Source organism: Ovis aries, chromosome 11, assembly GCF_016772045.2.
Source record: "Ovis aries strain OAR_USU_Benz2616 breed Rambouillet chromosome 11, ARS-UI_Ramb_v3.0, whole genome shotgun sequence".
In the NCBI taxonomy this organism is placed as follows: domain Eukaryota; kingdom Metazoa; phylum Chordata; class Mammalia; order Artiodactyla; family Bovidae; genus Ovis; species Ovis aries.
In genome coordinates, this window is record NC_056064.1 from 20,130,249 (window position 1) to 20,154,840 (window position 24,592).

Consider the following 24,592-nt stretch of genomic DNA (forward strand, 5'->3'; position numbering starts at 1 on the left):
ACGCTTCTCTCCCATCCAAGTACTAACCAGGCCCGATCCTGCTTAACTTCAAGATCAGGCGCGTTCAGGGTGGTATAGCCATGGAATACACGTTTCCCAAACAACTGTAACGTACTAAATCATACTGAATTCCTTTCCCACACTGCAAACCCCAGAAATCAGGATGGCTTGGTATTAAGGCTTTCAGATCACAACAAAAGAGGAATGGTGTGGGCTGGGGGGTGGGGAGGGGTGAAGGGGAGGCTCAAATGTTAAACAAAGACCACAAAACCTCTTTCTTTCCCTTAAAGGGTCCTCTCAGGTATGTGAAAACTACCTTGTCACGATGAGCATCAGAGAGCTCCAGCTTGCAAGGCCAGGTAGCTGAAAAGATACTTTGTGAAAGAGGCTGCTCAGACTGTGTCTAAGATAGCAACTGCAGAAAGAACTGAAGCGTGAAAGCCTCAACGGGAACAGAGCTGCCCCGGAGTTCTGGCACAGATTCGGTCTTTTCAGGTCTCTGGTGGGTGGGATGACAGAATGAACAGTGTGCCAACTGCAGTGCCTTGAGAAACAGAAAGTCTTCTGTTAGCAAACGACTGAGGTACTGCTTACAACCCTCCCCGGCGAACGCTGATCTCTGTTTAACAACCTCTCCCCTGTGGTCCTAATACAGCTGAGGGCAAACTCCAAGGAAAGGAAGAGAATTAACAAATACTGGAGCCTAGTACCGTGCAGAGTTGTATGAGGGGCTTTAGTGATGTTTTCTTCCTGAGGTCTCCCAACCTTTCTTGGAGATAGGCAATAATTTCACTTGTCGTCTCATCATCTCTAGCCTGGATTATGACAACAGCTTTCCAAATGACCTTTCTCTCTGTTCCACCCCTGCTCCTATCACCCAATCTATTCTCCACACCGCAGCCAGAGTAATTTATTTTTTTAATTGGAAACCATATCAGCTCAAAAATCTTCAACGACTTCCCCTCTCACTCAGAATAAAATACAAAATCCAAACATGGCCCACAAGGCCTTCAATGATCTGTTACTATCACGTATCTGACCTTATCTTCTAACCTCCTCTGACCCTTTTGCTGACTCTAATTCCAGCCACTGTGGTCTCCTTGGAGCTCTTCCAACGAGCCAAGCACACTCCCACCTCCAGGCCTTGTACTTCACCTAGAAAGCCAAGAGACTGTGATGACAGAGGTACAAAATACACATTCATTCAGCTGTTTTGCAGACACACTATCTCCCTGTACTTTTTAGAAGGAACTAATCTACGAATGATCACTGTAATCTCTGACAGACCTAGCAAATCCTGATGCCTACAACCATGAGACAAGTGGGGGTTGTGGATCCTAAAGAGCTGACCATAACATACTGCCCTTCAAGCCACAACTCTGTATTTCAACAGGAAGAACAGGAGAGATTTAAGCCAGCTGAACTGTGGCAAAAGGCATTAGTGATTTACTGAGGGCAAACAAAGGAACAAAAATAAGAGGTGAGTTCTGTAAAGACTCCAGAAAGTCAGTTTTTAGTCTGAGCAGGAAGCAGTCCCAGAGTTTGGGACCTTCGATGATTATGTTCCCAACCAGAAACCCCCAGCAAGTCTAACTCCTGAGCCCTTACTGGCATTATCTGGGCTGCCAAGAGCACAGCCCCTCGTCTGCGCACACTTCCTTTGCGAGTTCAGGGACCTGTCATCCTTTCCAAAAGACTGCCTCTTGAACTAAGGAAATCTTCAAGCCCCCTGAGTTGTTTTACTGAAGTCAGGAATATATTTCTGCCAGGGCAGGGAAGACAGAGAATGTGGCAAGGTTCACAAGAGTTGTGAGGAAATAGGAAGAAAGCAACTTGCTTCCACAAGCTACTGGAAAGCAGGGATGCACTGTACAAAGCACTTCTCTGGAGGCTTGGCAGCTGAGTACAAGCCTCTTATTTAAAAACTTCAAGCCACTCACACATTTTGATTACCATCTGGCTTTTTCTTAAATGTATATTCCAATATAAGTTACAGCTGATAACTTCCACAAGCACAATTAGACCCAGAAATCAACATTACCTCTAGCTTCTCTGAAAGGGCCTCAAAATTCAAATCCTGACTTCTGAACAGCATCAAGTAGCAACCTGGTGCTCAGGCCAAATGAGCTGCAGACATCACAGAGAAAGAAAAAAGATCTCCTTGGCAGAGCCTCTCTGTGTGTCTCAGCCAGCTTTCCCACCACCAGCTGGTCTGCTCCCTAACCAGGGGGACGACAGCATCATAGTGAGCACAGAACTAAGGTGTTCAGACCCTCCTGGGGCGTTTGCACAAGTGCTGGCTCTCCCCAGACTACCTCTAAGTAAAGGAACAAAACTCTGACCCCACTGGGAAAATTCAAAAGGACTTTCATCTGTGCCCCCCACAACTCCCCCACCTCACCAAGGTTAACAGAGGTTTTATTAGAGTTGTGAGGTCACACTCTCTGCTTTCCTGGGTGGCATCTGATAAAGGGCCATCTCTGCCTTGGGACAGGTTTGTGCCGGTAGGAAAACCTCAGCTGTTTGTACTGTTTGTCCCTGTTTATGCTTAACAACCACTGGAGGGTAGAAAATAAGGAAAAGAAAGACGCCTCTCTCTTTTTTTTTTTAGTGAGAAAAGGAGGGGAGATAAAATACTAGCAAAGATTTTTTTACTTGGGAGTCGGGGGTGAAGTGATGGAGAGTCATGACCCCCCAGGAGAGTCTCCCACCCATAGCCTCGTGCCTTCCAATACCCTTATTTCCAAGACTCTCTCCTGCTTTCCTTCTCTTTCTCTGCCTTCAACCCAACTTTCAAAAAGAATTACCACTTCCCCAAAAGTAAAGGTTGACAAATCCAATTTCTGATTCATGCTGTGGTTCAAAATTTTAAATCTGCCATTGATGGATTTTAATTAAAAAAATGAAATTGAGAGCAGTGCCATCTCTGAAATCCCAAGTAAAAAAAGAAAATGTTATGCCCCCTTGTTACCAGACTCCACTTTATAAAATATACCCAACAGTGAAAATCCTCAGTCCATGCATCTTGAGAGAGTATGATTAACCCTGAGAAACTGCATTCATTAAAAGAGTCATCACTATCTTTGACTACTAAGTTTTCTCATCCATGAGGTAAAGGCTTATCTAAAAAGACTGCTTTTCAGTAGTGGGGGTAGAATTCTCATCTTACTGCTCCCCATTCCTTTACTCCTGGGGTCCAAGAAATTAGGTTAAAAACCGAAGGGAATACTGCTCTGGGGAAAACAAACAGGGACAAAGACGGTAAAATATTACATGTTCATCAAACCAGACTCTGCATAACCAGTCTTCTTTAAGGTCTGTGTCACTAAAATCATCTATTCAAACAAATAATTCTGTCAGTCCAGGTAACTGGCAACTTCCAACTACCTTGTACTTGTCACTACTAACCCAATCTCAATAACATTCAGTCATTGCTCAAAGGCATCTTTCTTCTCTGTCTTTAACACAATAGGGGACTTATCACCAGCAACTGAGACCTCACAACTCTAAGCTGGGATAAAGAGCAGGTGAGAAAGATGGACGGTCCCTCTGGACTAATTTTGTTGCAAGCCCTGAACTACCCCTGCTGCAAACCACCTCCACAAAGCTGAACACAGGAGGCTCAAGGGGTTTGGAAACATTATTTCTAACTACCCTTTAAGACCCATCACAAAAGGTCCTGTTCCTATCCTATTCCCTCCATCCCACCCCACCACGTGTCACTAAAGGTGCTTTCTCTGCCAGTGCTTTCTTTAGCATGAGCTTTCTTTCCTGGATCCTCTCATTATTTATTTCATCTAAGGACCCAAGTGCTTGCTTTCTCCTGAATTTGTTATTCAGGTCGCAAGAAAGTATTTGCCCTGGACATTCTAACCTTTCAACTTGAGCTTCTGAAGACTATCTTTTATTTATCCTTCCCAGTTACAGGGTCAGGACCAAGATTATTCATGTAACAGATGTTTAATAAATACTGCTGGCTCACATTCCAAAAGAACAGCATATACTTTAATCCCAGGGTCTGGAATTTATCTGAATTTAGGTCCTTGAAACACATGAATAACACAAGTGCCAAAAAGTGTCTGTGCCGGTGTGTACACAGGTGCCTTTACTCTGGGAATGAGGGAGCAGAAGAGACAAAAACTGCCTAGGTTCTTAAAAAAAAAAGGCCCAGGTACTACTTTTGCATTGTACTGAAAAGTATCTGCTGGCTTCTGCACATTAATTACCATTAGGTAGAAATCAGTGTTCCTAAAAATGTGAAATGAAGGTTACAAGCTGCTAAATAAATCAGAATTTGCAGTTCTTGTTAATAGCCTTCAGTTTCCTAACAGGGCTGTATCACTATAACTTAAGCTGAACCATTTTAGAAAGACTGACAACCTTTGTACTTAACCACATTCATAATCACAGGCAGAGCTGTCAGGTTCGTAGGATTTTACTCATAAGTACCTGGGACTGTGCACAGCAAGACAAAGAGATTAATAAGAAATCAGAAGAAACTGCTTCCTTGCGATAATACACAAATATTGGATTCTTTCCCTTTTACAATTTCCCGTAGAAACCTGTACCAAATCAGAAAGCTTTTGATTATTACTCAGATGAAATATAATTCAGCAAATAACCTATAATTATGTGGCAATTTTTAATCTTCAAAGGCCTGCATCCCCCATGAGTTCATGAAAAGCTGCTAGAGAAGCACAGCTCTCACATTCAGATGGGGAAACTGAGGCAACTGAGTTAAAAAAGGAAATCTGTAGGAAAGATATCAAAGTTGGGAGCGATTTTAAGGCTCAGAGTGTCTAAAAAGTCCTTCAATAGGCACTGACTGAGCTTAAAACAAGTCACACCATAGACAGGCATTTATTCTGATAAAAATGAAAAAAGGCAGGTCCTCAGTATAGCTTCTGTAATCTTACAGATCAAAGTCACAACATGGAAAAAGAATTTTAAGAATGTAGCAGGCTGTTTAAAAATCTTGGCAAGCATGTGTTCAAAGAGCAGTTAAACACGCGGCTTACGCAGGCCCTTCCTGCTCCCTCAACTGCACGCAGGCCACGTTCTCCAGGGACTCGCTGGCCCAGAGGAGGCCTCTACCTCAGTCTACAGTCTGGCTTTCAAGTTTGAAGGGGGATAGAAATTTAAGAGACTTAAGGGCGTTTAGAAAGCCTGCCACATTAAAAATATATATATATTTTACTGAAATATAGTTGATTTAAACATTGTGTTAATTTCTGCTGTGCACCAGTGATTCAGTTCTACATATATATACATTTTTTTTCGTACTCTTTTCATTAGGACCTTACTGTGTATCCATTCTATATACAATAATAGTTAGCATCTGCTAATCCCAAACTCCCAATCCACCTTGCCCCCGCGGCCCCTGCCTTGGCAACTACAAATCTGTACCCTGTCTGTAAGTCTGATTCTGATTCATAAATAAGTTCATTTGTGTCATATTCTAGATTCCACATACAAGTGACAGCATATGGTATTTGTCTTTCTTTTCTTTTTTGCTGTGCCACACGGCTTGGGGGACCTTCAGTTCCCTGGTCAGGGATCAAACCCAGGCCATGGCAGTGAAAGCCCAGAATCCCAACCACCAGGTCACCAGGGAGCTCCCCTTCTCTTTCCCTTTCTGACTTATTTCACTTTGTACGATAATCTCTGCTGCTGCTGCTGCTGCTGCTGCTAAGTCACTCCAGTCGTGTCCGACTCTTAGCGACCCCATGGACTGCAGCCCACCAGGCTCCTCTGTCCATGGGATTTTTCAGGCAAGAGTACTGGAGTGGGGTGCCATTGCTTTCTCCAACGATAATCTCTAGGTCCAGCTATGTTGCTACGAATGGCATTACTTCATTCTTTTTTATAAGGCTGCCCCATTTCGAGTACAGAACTACAAGGTATTATTCTAAAACAAGTCTAAATCAGAGTGTTTGGGTCTGTGTGTGTTTCTTCACCCTGGTGCCCAGGTGTCTCCCTTTTCTGGGTCTAAACTGCATCACCCAAAGCTCACTGCTGTGTTCAGAAGTTTTGAGAGAAATTTATAAACACGTATTTTTGCTATGTACTGAGTAACATTGGTTTATACTTAAGAGGATAGTTTGTCAAAACTGCAGAGAATGTTTTAATGAAATTTTGAACAGGTGCTGAAGCAGAGAAGGAGACAGCAACATGTGAATGAGTGTATGTTAGTGGAGTGAAGACATGAATTCCATCAAAGTTGTTGGAGAAATGTAAGCAACTCCAAACACACAAGGAAATGGTGCAACTATCTAATAATTAAAGAAATGTAAATTAAACAGATGACATTTTATTTTTTGCTTACAAATTGACAAACATGTTTGAAAAAAAGTCTAAATCACACGGAGTCAAGGATTCAGTGAAAACTCACTAAAGTGAGATGCTAAATTGACACAATTTCTAAAAATAAATATGAGCAGTTTTTAAAATACTCATACTCTTTGATATAATCATACTTCTAAAAAGCCTAACTTGAGGAAATAATCAGAAATGTAAACAAAGATTTTCACACAACTCTCTTCACTACAGTATGGTTCATAACTGTGTGAAAACTCCAACAATCTAAATGTCCAAAGGCAAGGAAATCATTATATAAATTATGGGATATTCATCTAATGAAATTAGTATAAGCCTCCCAAATCAAATATATTATATATCAGTAAAGAATATCTAAAGATAAAAAATGCTTATAAGTGCTGGGTTTAAAAAGTACATATAATACATAAATATGGTATAATAATAATTTTGTAAAATTTATTATATATACGAGAAAATTATGAAGTCATTTGTATTTGACCACAACATGCATTACAGCACTCTGTGGGGATGAATTCTCACTCCTGGACTATCTAGTTTAGGATAACATTCTACTCAGCTTTCATTTCTTGATTATAAAACCAAGAGAGCCAAAGAAGTCAACAGAATTTAGGAAGAAACTGGGTGGCAAGGGCAGTCATTTTCTGGTAGGGTTTCAACAGCAGAAAATTCACATACAGAGAAGCGTCCAGTGCAGCTCAAATTACCTGAAGAAACCTGGATTAACAAGAGGCACAACATTGAAGTGGCTAAGAGACAAGACTGGGTTTGAATTAGAACTAGGCAAGACTGAGGTCTCTGCTCCCTACCAGTTGTGTGACCCTGGGGGAGAAAACTTCATCTGTAAAATGTTACCTGCTTCATGGGATCATTTTAACGATTAAATGAGTTTAATATACGCAAGTGTTTAGGACACCAGTGTGAAGACTGTTTAAATGTTGGCTAATCTATCCAATAATCTATCAAAATCCAGGTCACTTTTTATTTTGCCACCAGAACTAAACCATCCTCTTAGACTCTATAGTTCTTTACACTCTGAAACATGTTTGCATACTTTATTTCACTTGAAATTGAAAGCAAGCTTTTAATCCAGATGGAGTAAGTATCATTCCCTTTCCACAGATTAGGAAACCCAGGTTCAGAAAGGTTAGGTAACTTGTCCGGTGACACACAGCTGGGATGGTGAACCTCACATGACAGTCTCTGTCTTAACTCCCAGACCTGCAGCTCATTCCATGAGACAAATATTTTCTAATCCACAAGCTTTAAAAAAAAAAAAACAAAAAAAAAACCCACAAAGTAACAGTCAAGAATGCTTATTGTTTCATGACTGTGTCCCAGTTATTTAAATTATGAGCGCATTCATTGGGATGCAGTCTTCATTGTGGGTACAAAGATGTTCAGAAAACGCTGCACCATACCACAGCTGCCTCTCAAGCCAATATTTATTGAGCACCTATCATAGCCCTCTTCCTACACTATTATATACGACAAAAACATACAATTCTAGGCCATGGGCTTTGTCTTTTAAGTGTAAATGTAATTACTGACTCTCCTATGGATTTGGGGAACTACCTGCCGCAGATCAGCTCTTCACTCTGTAACACTGTTAGACTTTGGCTAGTCTAACACTTCGGAAACGGCTTTCAGTGAAAATTCCTTTCCAAAAAAAAGGACTGGGGGAACAACTATAACCAGCGTAAGAATGCACTGGGAAAGTAACTACATAAAGGCAAAGGAAAGCTTTAGGTTTGAGTGGTCAGACTTTTTCCCAGGAGAAAGCTTTATCATGAACACTGAGGAAAAGTGTACCAGAGAATACTACAAGTAATGATCAACAGTTACCTCTCGCTCTCAAGCTACCCTTGTTCAGGAAACTCTTCCCCTCCTATTCTCAGGCTCTTTCCTGAATGGGAGAAGTCAACCCTGACTAACTCTGAACGTACTCTCAACTCATACCTTTTCTAAGTTGGTTTCCACTTTGGACACTCACATTATGATGGAAGCTGGGCATCACAGAGCCAACCGAGGTCTCTGACAGGAAGCATCTCTCTGCTCTTTAAGGAGTTCTGAGTTCAAGGGGGAAAAGGAGCTCACGCTTTCTCACGGCTATGCATCTACTCTACCTACTGGGTATTCATTTGGTCTGTCACTTCTTAGAACCAGTTCTCTGTACACAATGCCTTGAGCTTATGTGCCTTAGGTTTCTAGTGTAGAGTTTCAGTAAGGCTGGTAAGTTCAGGGCAGGCAGGGAATGTTAATGCTTACAGTAAACATACTGCCCTTCACTGTATCTCTAGTCTGCTGCCATCCAGGGTTAGTGTGGCAACAGGCAGATTTTAAGGTTACAGAACAAGGCATGACTGACATACTAAATCGTTCTGTTCATTTAGGTCCTTCCTTCTGCCCCCACTCCCGTATTCTGACCTGGAGAATTCCATACACTTTGGGACCCTTGGGGTCCCAAAGAGTCAGACACGACTGAGTAACTTACACTTCTGCCCCAGCCTGAGTAGAGTTTGAGGAATTCTGATGTATAACAACTTTGGGGGAGGGTTTCTACAGCCTTAGTGAAAATCAAAAGATTTTACCTTGCCATTTCACTGAGCCTCCATGGGGCCGCAAAGAGTCGGACACAACTGAGCGACTTCACTTTCACTTTTCACTTTTACACATTGGAGAAGGAAATGGCAACCCACTCCAGTGTTCTTGCCTGGAGAATCCCAGGGATGGGGGAGCCCGGTGGGCGGCCGACTACGGGGTCGCGCAGAGTCGGACACGACTGAAGTGACTTAGCAACAACAGCAGCGGCAGCACTATCACCTGAAGCTTTATTCCACATACCCAAGGAATTACCAAGCTTCTGAGGCTCAAGGTGTCTCTGAAAGCAGGAAAGGCTGTTAAACCTCCAAAGGACCTAAGAACTGACAGCTTACTGAGGAAGAAGAGCAACCCCTTCTCCCACACCCTGCAAACTCTCAGAACTAGCTAATAAAATTCAGAATACTGGCTACAGCCATAGGAAGAAGGAAGGAGAGAGAGACAGTCCCTATTTGTGCTGGAAGAATACTTTTAATAGCCAGAGTAAACACTCACAAAAATGAGATTCTGAACTTAGCTTTAGGAGGCTTCCTCATTTCAGGAACTGCCTGGGAAACAAAACAAAAACTCACAAAATAGCTCTTTAAATTTTTCAAGGACACAAGGTACCATAACTCATTCACAGATCAACCCATTAGCAGACTGGCCCTGAGAAATTCCATAATCATTCAGCACTGTTATTTGTCAGTGGGTGACTGGTTCTAACTGGTCAAATAAGTCTTATACCAAATATCAAGTCCCACCCAAACAGAACAATTTAACTCAAGATTACTTTAGCATTGAGTGAATCAGGAAAAATTATATAAATATCTGGTTTATCTTACAGACATCCAAACTCTGCCTTCCTTTATCTCAAAGATACCTTCAAGAAATGGCTAGCACTACCAAATGAACATCTTATCGACAGGGGCAGAACACAAGTTCTCAACTCTTCTACTCCTGGTGCATGCCTCCTTCACTCGGGACACCCATTTAAAGCCCTAATTTCTACTCTGTCAACTTCTCGCTCTGAGGTCTCCCTCACCAATTAAGTGTCCTAACCAACTTTCACCCAGTTCCCTCTGTCAGGTCGTTTCAACTGGATAAGAAACAGAAGGTACCCAAACAGAGTGCAGAGTGAGGAAAGTATCCACAAAGATGCAGGTGGTGAGCCCTGATGTGGGGAGCCAGACCTCAAGTGGTGTGAGAGGCCCCCCAGCAGGGGCGGATGCAGTGACTACCTCTCATTCAATAGCAATGAGCCCCAACAGGGTCTGCTCAGATCTTGGCTTCTAATTACTAAATTCTCCACTAACAGGAACAAAGGCCTTTGGAGAAATGGCTGAGGCAGAGAAAATACTAGATGAGTCTGGTACATATTACAGCGCAGGAAAGAAAGTGCTCAAAGAGTAACAGTGACATGTCAAAGACGACAGAAGTGAGAGGATGCTCAACTGGTGAGGGAAACTCCAGAAAGAGAAGTTTACACAGCAGAAATCAGAGGGAACACAGAGGGGATGCACTGAGTGAAGGAGGCATATACTAGGAACAGAGTAATTAGAGACTTCTGTTTTCTACCACTGTTCATAAGATGTTAGTCTGGGTTAGTGCCAACCAACCCTTTGCAATAAAAAGACAGTAAATCACTTAGGCACCTTTCTGTTAAATTTTTTTTCTTGATTTACTGGCAAAATCTGAGATAATCTGAATATCAAAACAAATAAAGATAGGCTAAATTTAATAAAATGTAATCAAAGTGAAAGTCACTCAGTTGTGTCCAACTCTTTGTGACCCCATGGACTGAGTCTATGGAATTCTCCAGGCCAGAATACTGGAGTGGGTAGCTGTTCCTTCTCCAGGATATCTTCCCAACCTAGGGATCGAACCCAGGTCTCCTGCATTGCAGGCGGATTCTTTACCAAATGAGCTGTAATAAGTTGACTAACATAGGAAATCATGAGCCCATACTAATGTAAATAAACTAGTAAACTGAAAGGCTTAAAAGGAAAATGATGTTTGCATAGTTTTGAATTGTCTCCTCCCAAAATATTAATTACAAAGGGAAGAGCAACTTTACACTGGAAATGCCTATAAGGAACCAGCTTAATCAAGTGATCAAACACTCTCAGTAATGAGACAAATAAAAACTCTGCATTTCTGAAACGTATGCAATGAAGAACACAGCATCATTCCTGTGATATTCCTATTGAAGATCTACAACCTAAATTAAACATGAGGAACCATTACAGAGCCTCAAACTAAGGACTTTCTACAAAACAACTGCTGACAGTTGTCAAAGTCATGAATGTCAAAGGAGGCCTGAGAAACTGTTCCAGATTGAAGGAGACCAAAAAGAAGAACTAAATGCAAGGTATGATCTTTTTTGTAATAAAGAGCATTACCGGTACAACTAGGAACATTTGAGGGGGGTGCTGAGAATTATATGATGATAATGTTGTCACCATTAACTTCCTGCTTTTGATGGTTGCATTGTGATAATGTTGGAGAATATTCTTTGCAAAAACTAACGTATTCAGGGATGATGGAGAATCAAGTGAGCAACTTACTCTCAAATGATTCAAGGAAGAAAAATACTCTTTGTACTGTACTTGCAACTTTTCTATAAATTTGAGATTGTTTCTGAATTTTTTAATTAAAATTGTTAAAACAAACAAACACACCAAAAATAACCAAGATAGCAGTGCTGAAATCTGGAGGAGGGTAAGAGATCAAAAAGAAGAGTTGAAGAGCATGGTCTGTGGAAACCATTCTCATTGTGTTTTAATGCAGGTGACTCAACTCTGAATTGGTGAGTACTGACGCTGGGGTTCTTGCCATCTGGAATAGGTTTCCTGTATGTATCTTTCTACCTCTTACTTCTAACTTCTAATTTCTTTTCAGTATTTATCTGAATAATACTTTCTCCTGTGTCTGCACTTACAACTCTCTCCCAGCCTCAACTCTGTTCTGGCAGTCCTTCCCCTAAGTGGCATTCACGCAACTCTCCTACCCTGAAGATGGAGAATTTCACCTTTAGAAAGATTCCAAAAGAAATGTCTTATCCTGAAGGAGGCACTATTAATGATCCTCCTTTCTTCAGGCCTGGCATTCGCTAACATCCCCACCAAGCTCATGTTTTAATAAGAGTTTTTTGAAGGCCTTTCTTTCTAAACACATGTAACTCCCCTATGCTCCAATGCAAAACCTTCTCAAACCTTCTGGAGTGGAACACGGTTTTTACACTCTTTCCTCCCACTATATAAAAAGTTTCGAATAACATCATAAGCTTTATCTCCAGACTTCTTGAAATGTAGCAACTATTACCAGCTTCTCCACTTTCACACCAATGGCAGCTGGCAGGCAGAGCCTTAGATATTCTACAGCAGAAAGGTTTTCAGTAACAATCAATGAAGAGCTTTGAAGCAGTACAAAGATGATGTTTATCATTCATCCTTTCCTCTTCTTTCTTATTTAGGGTGATTATGGAAGTTTTGGAGAACAGCTATATTACAGCCTGTCTCCAAGCAGCCATGAACTTTCCTTCCTCATTTTTTTTCTGGCCACGAGGCTTATGGGATCTTAGTTCCCCATCAAGGGTTGAACCTAGACCCATGGCAGTGAAAGTGCAGAGTCCTACCACTGGGCTGCCAGGGAATTGCCCTTCCCTTACATTAACAAAAGCAGATTCTTAAAATGCACTCCTTGGCAATTTATCCTCAACAAAACTTTTATGCAGCCACATCCATGACTACACCTAAGGCGACTGATGGGCCCTTGGGAAGAGAGCCTAGCAAAACAGGACACTAAGGTGAACGACATCCAAAATGAAAGCCGCAGCAAGTCACCTGGAGACCTGGGAACAACCTGAGCTGGAATCAGCTTCTGTCTTCTCATGTTAAAGAGAAAATTTTGCTTACAAGCATATTCATGGTAATCATCAAACAGCAATAGAGAAAAGGAAACAGCAAAGGAACTTCACCATCTTTAGAGAAAAACTATTTTCTTTTGTTTCTTCCCTCTTTTTCTACATAGCAAGGATTGTTTCCAAATATATTATGCAACTTTCTATTAAAATCATAAACTGAAATTCCTATAGAGCTTATTAAGAAGCATATCCTCAGTGTCCTACTGATTTTAAAAGCGCTCAAAAGTTTTCTTTTGCACTCTGAAGAGAATTTCCAATGCAAGCAAAGGACTAAAATGCACCTTGCCAATTACAGTAATCTTACAACAAGCACATACTGCTATGAATGACATTTAGTTCCATCTCAGTCTATTCTCCCAGGACAAGCAGCAATGAACTCAAGGGTATGATCTCAGAATATAAAAAGCCATTAAGGCTGTTCCTAATAGATTCTTTTAAAATATGATCCTACACAGCTCTTCAAAAGGACAGTATGCTGTAATTCTGAGATGGATTTTTACAATGCTTTGACCTCCTCTTTAAGAGAAGTCTGGAAAAAGAACTAACTGCAGTGGGGGATGGCGGGGCGGGGGTGGGGGGGAGAAATGTGTCACTCTGGTTATTAAAATCCATTAAGTTCATACTTCAGCCTTAGGATAACTGCAGCCAAAAAACTGACTTGCAAGTAATCATCACCACTATCTGCAATAAAAGTTAATTGGACATAATTGAACTAACGCCCTAGTCAGAGGGAAGCTGCAACTGGCGAAGGGCCCACTCCTCCTGCTCCTTCAATCTGCAAATGAAACTGCTAATGCTAATTTGTGGACAAACAAGAAATTGCTCTCATGGCTTCCCCACTCCAAATCACGAGGCAATTCCAGCTAATGCCCAGGCATGTTAGGCCAAGAGAAAAATCATTAACCAATGCTTCCTTTGATAAAGATGGATTTTAACAATAACCAAGCCCATTAGGCTGAGAGTTGCTAAGAACTGTTAAATTTCTCCCAGATGCACTAAGTAAAGCACTGTGCCCTGGTCTCCACACCCCAGCACCATACATGAGATGCTCCCTGTACCACTAGCATGTGGTAGTAAGACAAAGAGACACTATGCAAGGCCAGGAGCTGCTGCTACACAAATAATTTATCTTCTTGTAAGAGAATCCTTGGGTAATCTCATTTTTAGACAGGCAAATGGCATTGCTGATCTACTTCAACGGCAAAGATTAAATCGCTTCTGAATGAACTCTGCAGCTGATAGATTCCTGCTGCCCAACTCTTCCTGCCTTCAAGTCTGGACAAGAACTGTGCCCTTTTCCCTGGAATTACTATAAGGCCTTCTGCCTTTCAATTCTGTCTACAGCCCAAGGGACTAAGACTCCTAGGGGTATTATGCAGTCTTAGGTAGCCACTTATAACAGAAGGAGAAACCTGTGGTCTTTGTATCTACAATGATCTGTAAAGTGGGCAGAAGGCAGTAACCTCCTGAGGTGACAGAAGATAAAAGAGAAAAACAAGTACAAAGTGCTGTCTGCTTATAGAGAAATTAATGCAATGAGAACCTTCCCTAAGGAAGCAGCTGGACCACCTGTCCCTTTGGTACACTTTTCAATAGAAGTTATTCTGGAAGGTTGCAGTTTACTTCCTCTAGTCATCAAAATACAACATTTTCTGATGTGAAATATGGAAAGCCTAAGAATAGCTTGGCTAGGATGTAAGAGAGGGACCTAGAAACTGTAATATGGACAGTAAAGTGACATAAGAGTTTAACCCAACAGAAGAACACTTACTAGGAATGTCATTCATTCATTCATTCATTTGTTCACCAGGCACCTATGATGTACCAGGTACTACGGCAATAGTAGTACTATGTATTAGGAATACAAATATGGCAGACAAAATCCCTGATGAGATATGTGACTAATGTGATCATTTTACAATGTATACAAATATCAAATCATTATGTTGGGGGACTTTCCTGGAAGTCCAATGGCTAAGATTCCTTGCTCCCAATGCGAGAGAGGGCCCAGGTGCGATCCTCGGTTAGAGAACGAGATCCCACATGCCGCAACTAAGACCCAGTGCAGTCAAATAAATATATATATATTTTTTAAATCATTGTTGGACACCTGAAACTAACATAACATTGTATGAACAACTATACCTCAAGAAAGGAAGGAAGACAGGCAAGCAGGAATGAAGGGAGGAAGGAAATCAGAATTGTTTCACAACAAAAATTATTTTAAAAAATACCTCCAGGAAACAATTATAAAGATGGGAGAAAACAATATGGGTCATTGAAGGCTGAGCAAGAATTTGCTGGATTGAGACAGTTAGGCTACTCTAGGCAGAGAAAACCAGCATAACGAAAGACATGCAGCTGTAAAACTAAACAACTTGTTTGGGGAACCACAAGTAGTCTGGGGTGAGGAGGGCAGTGCTGGGTGTATGAGCTAAACTTGGAGATGAGTCTGATGTGCTAAATTATGAAGAACCTTATATTTCATACTAGAGGGAGAGAAGAGCAGATTAAAAGTAAATTAGCAGAAAAGCAGCCCTGACATCATATAGAGTAACTATAATGATTAAATGAGATTGTATTTATAAAGTGCTCAATGATGGTAGTTGTAACTATTATTAGCTAATGTCAGACTTTATCCTGAAACCAAGGGAGATAGGAACAGGTTTTAAAGAGAGTAACATGATCAGATGTCTATTTTAAATAAATCTTCTGCAAGTGTGAAAGACAAATGGGAGATGGCACAAGTCAGTTGAGTGGCTACAGTGATTTCGAGGTGAGAAACGATGAAGATTTCAAATAAAGGTGTCACAAGAGAGCTGTCATGCGAATGAGGGAGCAGCTTTATCTCTGAGCTCCAAAGACCAAAGCTAGGCTAACAGATTAAAGCCTGAAGATAGGCAATTTCAGATGAACATAAACAATAACCTGAGCTTGTTCAACAGTGGCACAGCACTAGAAACGCTGAAGCAAAACCAAGGACCCATTCATTAAGAGTGACAGAAAAAGAGTTATTTTCAGTAGCTAAAAATCTGAACTAGATGACCACTAAGTCCAACTTTCAGATTCCAAGAATCTAAACCACTTACGGGGACGATTCCGTAAAATCATTAACAATCGCTTATGTTTGTAGAGAGGTATACAATTTTCCAAGTGCTTTCATACTGATTCTCTCACTTGAGTTGCTCAAATGCCCTATGAGATCGACTGGGCAGGAATCATTAGTGCCATTTTCACAGATAAACTAGGGAAAGCTAGTAAGTGCCTGGATACAACCACATTTTCTCACTCCTGGCTCTGTGCTCTTTTCCAGTCTCACCATTGCCTCCAACATGGTACCAGTGCTGAAAAGTCCATTCTGAGAAACCATCCTTCTTTGGTTACCTATTCCAATGTTTATCCTTAGAATCAGTAAATTCTTCTGCATGTTTTATTTTTGTTGTTCAGAAGTTTCAGCCTATTTCTCTGCTCTCTTCAAGATGAGTAAGAGTTAGTCATCTATCTTCATTCAATGTTCCTTCATATTTACATACTATAAAATGTCTATCATTTCTCTAATCTAGGGTAACTAACCCTAATTATTAAAACTCAATTAATCCCAATTATTAAAACTCAATCCTTGAGTTTGTTCACAAATGTTATTTCCCTTAAAGTAGTTAAGTAATCCGATCCCTAATTTAATACTAGCTCCAGGAACATAATATTCTCTTCTCATCATTCCAATTCTAATCCCTAGATATCTATTCTATTAAAGATTACCTCCTCTAATTATTTCATACCAATATTTCTTGAGCACCTACTATGTAGCAAGGCACTGCTCCAGAAGCTAGGGACTCAGCAATAAACAAAACAAACAAAAACTCCTGTCTTCATGATGCTTCCCTTTGTACATGACGTCAAGTGGGAGGATCAGACAAACAATAAATAGGTAAGGGACATAGACTATTAGAAGGTGAGAAATGCTATGAAAAAAACAAATGAAGCAGTGTAAGGGGATGAGGGGGACTGGATGGGGCAGCAACTTTAGCACATGCAGCGTGTGGTCCTCACTGAAGAACTACAGTTCCTACCATGCTTTTTACCTGCTAGTTTCAGCACAAGGCAGCTTTTAATTACCTAAGAGATTTTTTTTTTAGCAATTAAACTATAACTAAAATAGTTTTTTCCCCCCTCTCAAGTTTAACTCTTAGGCACTTGTACATTTAATAAAAAGCAATGTATCAACTTGTTTTGAAGAATAAAATTTTGTTTCTGTAATGCTGAAATATTCTTCAATAAATAATGTAAGAAAGTAATGGAGGCCCAAAGCCCACCACTGTGCACACACATAGAAAGACTGCTGCTGGGTGCAATGACTTTAGTAAAGACTAGCATTTCCCTGCGTGAGCAATGGTAGGTACAGCGTTGGCCAAAAAGTTCATTAGGTTTTCCATAACATCTTACAGGGAAATGAAATAACTTCCTGGGCAACTTGATACTTTTTTAACTAGTGGCCGGGAGCTGAAAGATGAGCAGGTGGGATACACAGGAGGAAGGAGGGAGTTGGAACAAACATAATTTTAAAGAGCTACAAAATTGGTGTGCAGCCTGGAGTGGCATCAGCCTCTCATTTCTAGGTGCACTAAGGAGTCTCCCCAGAACATACTATGAACGGTAAAACAACAGTTTTCAGTTGGGACATTTGTTCAGCTTGGAGAAGAAACCAAAATTAAAATACATAGCTTGTTGGAAAAGCAACTTGTTCCAACTTAACTGTCCCACAGACTGTGGAAATAGGCAAAGCACTTCTCTTAAAAGGAAAGGTTCCTTTCATCTCTCTGGGGAAATATCCTAACACAGTATCATACTCCAATCATAACATACCTCACAAGGACTGAATGAAGCCTAACTACTAAAATCCTCAGTAAAGGACTTTAGTGAATGCACACTAACACCTGCCAGGACAGGTCAAAACCAAGATACAGAGTCATCATTAATCCACCGGTCCCACTTTCTGCTGAATGCAAGAGGTTCTAGGAGCATAAGATAAGCAAAAGCCAAACCAGTGCCATCACAGCTACAAAACTAATGTATTCATAATAGTAAAACTGCTTTCAGCTGCATTGCTGGGTGATCCAGAAGGCCCATTCAGGAACCCAGGTAAAGGGCCTTTCCCACTGATACACTGTGACCTGGGATGAGCTGCCTTCAACTTCTCACAGTCTTGATACCCTTTCCTTTTAAAACAGGTTAAGTCCTACGCTTTACATTGTAACTGATAAACGAAATGCTAATGGTAGAGGTACTATAACTTTTGGGAGGGAAAAAAAATTAAGTTGTGACTAATAATTGCTAATAATTATGGACTTCCCTGGTGGCTCAGACAGTAAAGCATCTGTCTACAATGCGGGAGACCTGGGTTCAATCCCTGGGTCAGGAAGATCCCCTGGAGAAGAAAATGGCAATCCACTCCAGTACTATTGCCTGGAAAATCCCATGGATGGAGGAGCCTGGTAGGCTACAGTCCATAGGGTCGCAAAGAGTCAGACATGACTGAGCGACTTCACTTTCACTTTCAATAATTGCTTATGATTCTCCTATGAAGCAACACCGATGCTGAGTAAATCACTCCAATTCTGCAAGTGGCATAAAATCTGATTTTCTCTCAGATCAGCAACTGATCCTCAAAACCACTTTGCTGAGTGCCAAGAAGTAGCGATTGGTTATGAAACCTTGCCTTTTAAATCTACTGGAATATTCAACTGATCTTCAACAACAACAAAAGCAAGGGGTAGGAGTTGAGGGGAGACATTTTCCAACCAAACAGCACTTAAAGCAATCCTCAGTTTTGAATTTATAATTTATAGTACTTCTTTGATTACAACCCAATGTGTACATGGATTTTAGCCAACAGCTCCGATCAGGGGAATCCACAGATCCCAGTGTTAGAAGAGGGGTTTACTTTGGTAATAGTTCTTCTTTGAATTGACTACCTACAGCCTGTCCATATAGGATGAACAATTTGCATATCTGTGGGACAAGAAGACACCAACAAAGGAAACATGCCAGTGTCGAGGGTTAGTTTATCTACGATTTATCTAGAAAATCTCAGTTCTCCATAGGACCTTGGTATAATTAGGTCCTATAACAATGGTCAAGTCTTAAAATATTAAAACAAACCATCTCAAGGAGACAAAACTGAGCTAAACCAAGCTGGTGGCAACCTCACCTACTTGGCTCTTGAATGATCAGACAAACATAATCAGTTTGTTCAGCTGGAAAACTGCAGTTAAGAAGCAGAGGAAGTTAAAGCTATTGCTTAAAAATATGGCCTACGAATATCTTTGGACTTGTCTATACTTTGCCTGTTTGCTTTTCTGCATGAATAATCAAGAACTGACTGTTTTCTCTGATCAAGAATGAATCCGTAACTATTAGAGTTCTCCCTGTATATTGGTAAAGGTGCCTCCTGCCCTTTCCAGCTAGGCTTACATGAAACAATCTCAGTCTATGACTAAACTTGATCTAATGAGCCAGTATGATGATCCCCGCTCCCTCTCCCCACCCATCCATCAGGACAAAATATAATAAAACTTCAATCTGGCCTTTCCTTTTTATCTCTATCACTCTTCCAGCATCTCATCTTGAACATTCCTCCTTCTCTTGACTGATAATGGCATCTTGGGTCTTTGGATTCTCTTCACAACAACAGAAATTAAAAACAGCTTCTCAGGGCAGAGATAGGAAACTTTCAATCATTTCAAACAGGGACCCTGGAAGGAGTTCTTTAAGAAGAGAACCAAACATACTAGAAATTCAGAGCAGGGAAGAATTCAGAGACCTTGGCTTTGGGTCTGGCTTCACTACTAAATCACTTTCTAAGTTATTTAGACATTCTTGAGGCATTAGTTTTCCCAACCTCAGAGAAATGCTGAGACCACTAAGAGACTGCTTACTTAAATTCACTGGATGAAAACTAATCCAAAAGTAAAAATATTTATGTTAATACTGGAAAGGATTCTTGGGCTGAAGGAACTCTTGTCTTAACCTTTTATGAGTTGTTATCTAATTATTCGCTACAATCCCACATTTAATTTCAAAGTATAATATGTACTCAAGGTACCAAATAATTCCTAATTCCTTTTAGCCAGGCTCAGCTTCTCTCTTCTATTACTATATATATTTACAGATAATGAAATCACTAATTAAGCAAAATTCTAAGATATGGCCAAACAAAAGGACTGTCCATTATTCACAGAATGCTAACACAGAGGACAAAGTTGGGGGAGGGAGCAAAGGCCTGGATTCTAAGAAAACAGATGAGCTATTTGGGTGTTTGGCTTAAAAAAACAAAGCAAAAACAAAAAGATGGATTAATAGTTTATATCTAAAAGGCAACTCTATTTTGAATGGCTCTAACAATCCCATAATAAGCACAGTATCAAACACAGTCAGGGTAATTAATTCAGTGGACTCTTCCCCTTTCACCGCCAGATTGAACAGCTCTGAGGATAATCTCCTTCATTCTCCCAGGGCTCAGTTGGAAGATTCATTATTTATGCCCTCAATTGTTTACTCTGTCCTATTTTTCCATCCATCCAGGCCCAAGGGCAGTGTTATCACTGGCCTGTTTCCAAAATGAATGTATTAGCTCCCTGCCTTACTAGTTACAAACCCAAAGATAATCAAACAGTGGTTATCTTAACACTGGAGAGCAACCCCACCCCACCACTTGATCCAGGAGAGAAGTTAATGACAATGCTGACCCCGGTTACCAAAAGCTGTTATTTTAGATGGATGAAATGAAACACATTAGTTTTTCTAGTCTTTTTGTTTTTCTTCAACCACTGAGTGACATGTATGCACATCCAACAGGATTCTTGAAGGGCAGTACCATTAGAAAGACAGCTCTGGCCCTCACCAAGAGCAGACCTGTAAACTATGAAGGATTAAACTGATTGAGATGCACTTTGCCTAGCAACCATTCATTAGGAAGAGTTCAGTAACTCACCAGCAATCAATTCCGTGTCCTTATCTAAGCCATAAACAGATAACAGACTCCACCAAGTCCTCTACCCTCTGGATTCAGACAGCAAACAACTTCCTTAAAAGACTCAGCTTGCAAAGTCAACCCTTGGAGGAGGGGGTTGTGCTTAAACACACACAAAATATTGTCTCAGACACCTGACTGACAAAGCTGAATAGCGAAAAACTACCACCAGTCACATCTCCATATGAATGCATTCATTGTCTCTAAATAAGTCTCCCACACTGCAGCATTCCTAGGTCTTTTTGCCTCTAGTATTTTCTCACCTTGAGCAAGTCTTTCCTAGTTTCAAACCTGACAACACTCAAGCTGATTATCATGAGAATCAAACAACGCCAAGGGTCCAATGTTTTCCTTCACCTTCTCAAGGGGATCACTTTATACTTCAGATGTGAATGGGGGATTGGGCTTGAGTCTCCCTTTAGAGAGACCATAGGGCCCTCTTAAAAAAGAAAAAACACACCCTAAGCTGTGACTCACAGAAATAAGCAGGATAAAAACAGATCGCTAAAGAAAAATCAGCGAACTGAACCTCAACAGCACCATGTCCCCTTAACTTAAGAGATTATGGTATATCACAGCTTCATATAATTGTTTCCTCGCAAATGACCAAATCTGAATTTCCATCCTCCTTAAATGATACCTAGAGATCAGTATAGATACACACCTATCATTAGTTCTATACATAGCCTTTTGTCTCCTGGGGAAAATTCTTTGGGGAAATCACTGCACCGTGCAAAATATAGATTACACAAATCTGTCAAGAAAATAGAAATATAAAAACATTAAGTGAGCCAAGTGTAATGTAACTTTATAAAGCTGTATTAGCTGCTCACTCATGAGTAGACAAAAAATAACACCTAGATATCAAATAAGGGGTTATTAGTAGAAGCAAGTTGAAGTGGTGGTATATGCTTTAACATGGCCTCCAAGTGGATTTTGTCACTTTCTCAGGTTACCATATAGTTTAGACATCAAAGTGCACTTTGTTTTATACAATAGCTAGCTGCCAAAGCTTCAAAGTGATTTTTAACAGTTCATTCTCAGTAACAAGTTGGGTAAGACAACATCTGGGGTATTCTCTTTGCCTTTCAATTTAAATATGATTCATGGAGTCTTAAGGGATAAATGGGTAATAAACTAAAAACCCAAAATCTAACAAAGGTTTACTATGAATCTACTTTTTTTGCACAACTCTGTATTAAGGCTGCTTCAGATTAAAAAAAACAAAACAAAACTATAATAAGTTTCCTGATCCCTAGTAAGTTTCCACAATTGAACCGATTTCCTATCCCATCATCCCTATTCTCTATCATATTTGCTTTTACCCCAAACTGTTCCTTATTGATTAGAGATAAAAATAAACCAATGCAAAGAAGAAACATTAATCCATCTTAAAACTAAAAGAGCTCCAGCATACCAATTCTATCTTCAAAACTGAACTCCAGTTAGAACAATTTCTGGAAACTGAACCCGGATTACAAGAATGAACTCTCAACATTTCAATTAATATTTACCAAAGTGCTGCCAAAAAAATGGCATTCATCCCTTCAGGCATTCTAGCTCTTTTCTAATCAACATTTGGATAAATCTGGTCCAAACACTTTTGGTGAAAACGCCCAGTTAAAGCAAGTTTACCATGAACAATGCCACTGAAAACACACAACACACACACACATCCTTTGTTGCCATCATAAATTTTGAGTTTTACCTCTTCAACTGGAATCTCTCCTCTCTGTTAAAAACCGATAAAGAGGTTCCTGATTTTGGCCAAAGATGAACTGTCCTTCAGGAAGAAGGGATCCGTAAGCTGTAGAAGCCAAGGAACTCAAAACGTAAATATAAATTGTAATGATACAGCCATCTGAATTCATGACGGGTGCTTTAAAAAAATTAACGACTTAAAATTCATCTGGATTTGTTTAAAGTTTGGTTTTTGACGACAGAAACTAATCCCTCTGAGAGTCTGTGAATGGGAAATATACAGATGGAGAAAAATATGAGACTTTTAAGTTTCAGTAACGGTAAGGAAGTTTGCTTGCTCAAGCTAGGTTTCTCCAACAGGGCTGAGTCCTACACAAAGCCGGTGACACTGTACTTTGGGAGAGAGACTTTAGAAGAGTTAATCGCTAACAACTATCAGGATTTCCTTTAACCACCATCTGACGGAGGCTGATCCCTCTTTCCACTAGCACCTCCTTCATTTTCAGACTGTTTTTGCTGATTAAGGCAGTCCCAAGTAGGAAAATGGTGAAGACAGCCTTAATGGACACGGATGCAGAACAGTTTCAAAACCCCACTCCTATCCTAGCCTGTCCTTTCTTTTTTCCGGCTTACTGCATCAGATGCCAAACGAGAAAGGGCTCCTCTTTTCTCTGTTCATTTTACTACGCGACCGACAGCTACACATCAGTAAAAAGAGAGGAGAGTCCTGAGTCTCCTTACCCAGCTGCAGGGGTGAGATGAAGGGAGGGAAAGAAGAATGAAGGGCAGAATTAGAAAATCAAAATAAACTGATTAGACGTGGAGCTCTTACTTCCCATTCCATTTCCCCTTTTCTCACAAGGTTAAGTCGGCTGAAGTCGGGGTAGGATAGAAAAAGCACACACACCTTGAGCCCTGGAAGGGAGGTGAGGTTCGCTCCGCAGCGCTCGGTGGGGCTTCGGGCTCCGCCCCGCCCGCCTGGGGCACCTCAGCCCTCCTCGGCCCCAGACCGGGAAGACGGAAGAGAAGGGGTTTCTAGCGGTCCCGGCAGGGGGAGGGGGAGGCGGCTGCTCCGGGTGCCAGGCTCTCCGAGCGCAGCACTCCGCGGCGCGCCGACACCCCCTCCCCCAGCCGGCTGCCGCTCGCTCCCCTTCGCCGCCGGAAGCCAGCCCCGCCCCCTCAACTCCGTCCCGGCCCTCCGCGAGCCCCCTCCAGTCCGCACAGCCAATGGCGAGCCAGGGAGCCAGCAGAGCGACTCACCCGACAGCCAACTGTGGAGGCCCACTGGGAGGTCAGCCGCCCGGGATAGGCCAGCCACCCGTCGCCCCGGCCCCGGCACGGCTCCTCTTTGTTAGAGCTGCCCCTTCGCTCCAGGCCCCCACCCCAAAGCCGGGAGGCCGGCAGCCCAGCAGCCCACATCTGGGCCAGGTGATGCCAAGCCCCTTCCCCTGCGCCCCCCGCCCCCGCCCTGCCTGAGTGTGAGGAGTGACCCCCATCCAGGCAGTACCTCCGTCAGTGCCTCAGACTTGCATAGCAAGAGCCATCCGGAGACCTTCGACAGCAAAAAGACGCTCCCCAGGCCTCCGCCTCACCCTTCTTTTCTCAGACTAATCAACTGCACTCCCTCATAACCGTGCATAGATTCAGGTTTGCATATTAGATCAGCTGCACACATCAATCCACGCTGTCTGAAACTCCTGCTTCCCATGACGCAGAAATTAAGGGGGGAGGGGGACACATATTGGGAAGATATTTATCTGCAAGTTGGTGCGGTGGGAGAAGGGATACAGTAAATCACCTGCAACAAACACCATACACACACACACACAGCTGGATCCAACCCAGCTCAGATTCAAGTCATCTACATCCAGTTAAACCCAAATAAACCACTCCCTTAGCAGGTTTCAGTACAATTAGGAAACAAATATCTAAGTCCTGTTCAAGCCATACACTTAACATTAGAAAAAACTCTCAGCAATAGCTTCCGCATAACTGGCAGGTTGCATCAACACCTCAATCAC

General features: G+C 41.5%; 1 protein-coding gene across 4 annotated transcripts in view; it reads right to left on the reverse strand.

The window, feature by feature from the left end:
* The window catches only part of FAM222B (family with sequence similarity 222 member B), a 67,713-nt gene that overhangs the window by 12,256 nt on the left and 30,865 nt on the right, over positions 1-24,592 (reverse strand). Inside the window, exon 1 of one of the 4 annotated variants that reach the window (XM_027975223.2) lies at positions 23,479-23,744. The exons of 2 other annotated variants lie outside the window; for them this stretch is intronic. The gene's annotated coding sequence lies outside the window, so the exon portion shown is untranslated. Of the gene's footprint in view, positions 1-316; positions 23,745-24,592 lie in introns of those variants that run through there. One more of the 4 variants, XM_060395285.1, reaches the window with a different exon arrangement.